Here is a 5535-nt window from a genome sequence, read left to right on the forward strand (position 1 = left end):
AGACTTGACCTCGTGAATTGCTCTGGCAAGCGGAGTTCAGGTGCCATGTGTTACTTCCAGACGGAAACTCTGAGCCAAGGGTGGTTGCTCAAGTTTCCTTCTCTCTGCTAGAAGCAGTCATGTTGAAGAGTGGAACTAGGTTGAATACAATTTCTAAGACACCAGGAGTTTGAGCCTGCAGAGTTGCAGTGATTAACCTTTATCCAACCACAGGGGTGTACAGTAGTGTCAAGGGCTTGTTTGGTCTCCAGTCCTGTTTCAGACAAACCTGACCTTAGGACCCAGCCTTCAGGGCTGTCCTTTTGCACACGGCCTTGGTGTGCATCCTAAAATCCCATTCCTCATTGCTTGGAAAGAACATGAAACAAGGCTGAGTCTAGGAACCAGACAGCTGCCAACCTGTAAATGGTCTTGGATCTTAGGCAGAAAGGGGGAAGCTGTATTTGCGGAGGTGCCGTAAAACCGGAGCCCGGCCTTTTGCAGAGTGAAAGAGGCCCAGCCCTGTGAGCCGCCTGGGTGACTGCGGGCGAATTAAGCCTCAGTTTGCCCTTCTGTGAGCACGGGGAGTCAGCTGCAGTGCCGCACACCAGGAGACAAAGGGCCCGACTCCAGTGTGAGCCGCTCGCCACTCCAGGACATGGCCTCCCAGGGGTTCAGGGAGATTCACAGAACTAAAACTTTCAAGCGTGGTGGCACAGTGAGCTAAGTTGCCACCCGCAATGCCAGCATCTCATATTGGAGTGTGAGTTCGAGTGCTGGCTGCTCTGCTTCCCATCCCTGCTAATGTGCCCGGGAAAGCAGCAGAGGATGGCCCGAGTGCTTGGGACCGTGCACCCACGTGGGAGACCTGGAGGAGGCTCCTTGTTACTGGCTTTGGTCTGGTCCAGCCCTGGCCATTGCAGCCATTGGGGAGTGAACCAGTGGCTAGATCTCTCTCTCTGCTTCTGCCCCTCTCTCTCTGTAACTCTGCCTTTCAAATAAATAAGTAAGTCTTTAAAAAAAAAAATGCCTGGATGGGGCCAGTGCTGTGGTGCAGTAGGTTAATCCTAATGAGAATTGAAAGAGCAATTTGTCTTTTTCTTTTTCTTTTTTTTTTTTTTTTTTTGGACAGGCAGAGTGGATAGTAGAGGGAGACAGAGAGAAAGGTCTTCCTTTTTGCCGTTGGTTCACCCTCCAATGGCCGCCGCGGTAGGCGCACTGTAGCCAGCGCACCGCACTGTTCTGATGGCAGGAGCCAGGTGCTTCTCCTGGTCTCCCATGGGGTGCAGGGCCCAAGAACTTGGGCCATCCTCCACTGCACTCCCTGGCCTGGAAGAGGGGCAACCAGGACAGGATCGGTGCCCTGACCGGGACTAGAACCCGGTGTGCCGGCGCCGCAAGGCGGAGGATTAGCCTACTGAGCCACGGCGCCAGCCTGAAATTTGTCTTTTTCAAGATCACACTATACCACAGCACTGGCCCCAATAGGCATTTTCTAAACTGAGCATACATACTATTATTGAAAAAAAATACTATTCTCAATTTTTAATATAATTTTGAAGTAGACAGTCTTTCAATTATTAGTTCTAAATTAATAATTAAAAAAATATTTTACTTATTTGAAAGACAGAGTTACAGAGAAAAGGAGTGACAGAAATACTGAAGGAGAAAGAGATCTTCCAACAGGCTGGGCCAGGCTGAAGCCAGGAACCACAAACTTCGTCTGGGTCTCCCATGTGGGTGGCAGGGGCCCAAGTGCTTGGCCTATCTTCAGCTGCTTTCCCCAAGCACATGAGCAGGCAGCTGGATTGGAAGTGGAGCAGCTGGCTTTCAAACCTGGGCTCATATGTGATGCCAGTGCTGCAGGCAGCAGCTTAATTTGTTGCGCCACAATATCAGCCCCTAAATTCTATTTTCTATTAAAAAATTCCATAGCCCAGAATTCAGGAAAAGGGTTTAAAATAAAGTTCTCAAGCTGGTTGAGTGAGCTGGACTGTGGTGTTGATGCAAGTCTGAGACAGTTTAACAGTTCCCAATGATGGGGCTATGAATAAGCTTGAATGATTGAGAAGGTTTTCTTTCCTTTTCAAACTAGATTCTCAAGTTGTATTCCAGACGTGCCGAGTCAGAATGTCCAGAGGTAAGGCCAGAGAGCCAGTATTTTTAATAAGCCCCCTAGACTTAGGAACTGTTCTATCATACCCTGAAACAAAGGTGCGTCTGTTCTCTCCCAGCCGGCAAGTGGCCTCCAACAGGCTGGGGAATGTGGATATTAGACTGCAACTAGGGAACAGTCGTAGATGAATGGTTTGAACTTCTGCAGAAAAACATTGGGGTTTGCACACATGAGGAGCGGGACTTTATCCAGGGTGGGCTGGCATCATGTGTTTAAGAATAACCAGGAGCTGGTGCTGTGACATAGTGGGTAAAACCGCCGCCTGGAGTGCCAGCATCCCACATGGGCATCTGTTTGAGTCCTGGCTGCTCCACTTCTGATCCAGCTCTCTGCCATGGCCTGAGAAAGCAGTAGAAGATGGCCCAACTCCTTGGGTCCCTGCACCCACGTGGGAGACCTGGAAGAAACACCTGGCTCCTGGCTTCAGATTGGTGCAGCTCTGGTCATTGTGGCTATCTGGGGAGTGAACCAGCAGATGGAAGATACCTCTCTCAGCCTCTGCCTCTCAGTAACTCTGCCTTTCAAAAAAAAAAAAAAAAAAAAAAAAGAGTAACCAAGCCAGCAGGGTGGTCAAATGCCTTTTCCAGTCAGCTGAGGGTCTGGCAGTCAACCATTAACCATTTTTGCTCCACTCAGGGAGAACTTAAAGCAAGTGCTCCTACTCGAGCCAGTCAGTCCTTTTCCAGAGTGGCTGATAAGTTTGTTTTTCTGTAAGCTTTACCACCTTATTAAAAAAAAAAATTTTTTTTTAACTTACTTGAAAGGGAGAGTAAGCCGTGGTGCTCCAGTGAGCACTTATCGAATTAATAAATCACCACGATAGATTGGGGGAAAAAAAAAGGGAGTTAGAGAGGAGATCTCCCACCTACTTGTTCACACTCCAAATGGCTGCAACAGCCAGGACTGGGCCAGATCAAAGCCAGGAGCCAGGAGCTTCTTCTCAGTGTCCCATGTGAGTGCAGGGGCCCAAGCACTTGGGCCATCCTTTGTTGTTTTCCAGGTGCATTAGCAGAGAGCTGGATCAGAAATGAAGCAACTAGGATGGGAACTGGAGCACCTATGGGCTGCTGGCGTTGCAGGTGGTGGCTTTACCTGGTACGCCAGAACGCTGACCCTCAAGCTTGTTTCTTTTTAAGGTGCTTTCCTAAAGACGCCCAGTGAAGCGGTCCATTCGCTTACCCTTTGCCACCGTGGCAAATCCGTCAGTGACACAGAGGAGAGCAGAATCAGTGTCCCTTAGGAGTGAGGAGAGAAGAGGAAAAGCAGCTGGGCCTGCGTTCCCCTCCTGTGGGTGGTCTCTGGGTCTGCTCAGTCGTGGTCCCATCCTGGATGGCCCCTAGCACACAGCATAAGGGGCTGCAATAAGCACACAACATTGATGCCAGGCAGATGCTATTGCTTAAGGTCTGCTGCCAGAGGCACGTGTCCTTGGTAAAGGTCACAGACTGGCAATGCAGTTTGCAAATCATTTCTAAAAAACTGAATTAGGGGCCAGCGTTGTGACATAGTGGGTGTAGTCACTGCCTGTGGTGCCAACATCCCATATGGGCGCTGGTTTGTATCCCAGCTGCTCCACTTCTGATCCAGCTCCCTGTTAATGGCCTGGGCAGAATGGAAGATGGCCCAAGTGCTTGGGACCCTGCCACCCACGTGGGAGACCTGAAAGAATTTCCTGGCTTTGGCCTGGCCCAGCACTGGTCGTTGCAGCCATCTGGGGGGTGAACCAGCAGATGGAAGATCTCTGCCTTTCCCTGTCTCTGTGTAACTCTGCCTTTCAAATTAATAAATCTTAAAAAACAAACAAACAAAAAAAAAAAAAAAAACAAACAAAAAAAACAAACCTGAATTAGCCATCAACTTTTTTTTCCCATGTGGATGACCCCACAGGCACAGCCATCAGCTTTTTTTTTTTTTTTCTTTGACAGGCAGAGTGGATACTGAGAGAGACAGAGAGAAAGGTCTTCCTTTTTGCCGTTGGTTCACTCTCCAATGGCCGCTGCGGCCGGCGCACTGTGGCCAGCGCACCGCGCTGATCTGAAGCCAGGAGCCAGGTGCTTCTCCTGGTCTCCCATGCGGGTGCAGGGCCCAAGGACTTGGGCCATCCTCCACTGCCTTCCTGGGCCATGGCAGAGAGCTGGCCTGGAAGAGGGGCAACCGGGATAGAATCCGGCGCCCCGACCAGGACTAGAACCCGGTGTGCTCGCGCCGCAAGGCAGAGGATTAGCCTGTTAAGCCACGGTGCCGGCCTAGCCATCAGCTTTTAAGCATAAAGGACCCCCCCAAAATAACTGGGACTTCCTTTTTGAAAAATTTAAGACTTACAATCTAGGCTTGCAGTCTCAGTTCCTTCCACTTCCCCACTTGGTCATTTCTGAGAGTTTATCACCAATGATCGTCTTTTTTTTTTTTTTGACAGGCAGAGTTAGTGAGACACAGAGAGGTCTTCCTTCCGTTGGTTCACTCCCCAAATGGCCGCAATGGCCGGAGCTGTGCTGATCCGAAGTCAGGAGCCAGGAGCTTCTCCTGGTCTCCCATGCGGGTGCAGGGCCCAAGCACTTGGGCCATCCTCCACTGCCTTCCTGGGCCACAACAGAGAGCTGGACTGGAAGAGGAGCAGCCAGGACAGAACCAGTGCCCCAACCGGGACTAGAACCTGGAGTGCTGGCACCGCAGGTGGAGGATTAGCCTAGTGAGCCGTGGCGCCAGCCAATGATCATCTTAACTCCAGTTCATACTTTTCTGTTTGTTACTTTATGTTCACTTCTTTTTGTTGAAGATTTTTAAAATTTGAGAGACAGAAACAGAGACTTTCTATCTACTGGTCCACTCCCTGAATGCCCTGACAGCTTCCTGGCTGGGACTGAGGCTGGGACCTAGGAAATCAATTCAGACCTCCCACCTGGGTGGCATGAGCCCAGTTACTTCAGCCACCACCACTGCCTCACAAGATACCCATTAGCAGGAAGCTGGAGTCAGGAGCTGGAGCTGGGACTTGAACACAGGTACCCTGATGCAGGACATCGTAATCGCTAGGTCAAATGCCTACTGCACATTCACTTTTTATTTATCATTTACTTGGCTCCTGTAGAAATATAAAGCTACCACTTCCCTTCCATCCCTTCCACCCCTTTCCATATGCACAGGATCACTTGTAGAACTCCACCTGTCACCAAGTTCTAAGGGATTATAGCCACATTCTCAGCATCTTTGGGTTGGACAAGCTGAATGGCAAGATGAAGAAGAAAAAGATGTATCTTCAGCCAGCATCTGTAATGGCTCACACATTTATTGGCTCGCGGTCAGCGGACCAGACTGGAGACTTCTGGAATATATACTCACTCCTCCCCCTGCCTCCCATGAAAGAAAAGAGCAGACAGTGG

This window comes from Lepus europaeus, chromosome 19 (genome assembly GCF_033115175.1).
Source record: "Lepus europaeus isolate LE1 chromosome 19, mLepTim1.pri, whole genome shotgun sequence".
Taxonomy (NCBI): domain Eukaryota; kingdom Metazoa; phylum Chordata; class Mammalia; order Lagomorpha; family Leporidae; genus Lepus; species Lepus europaeus.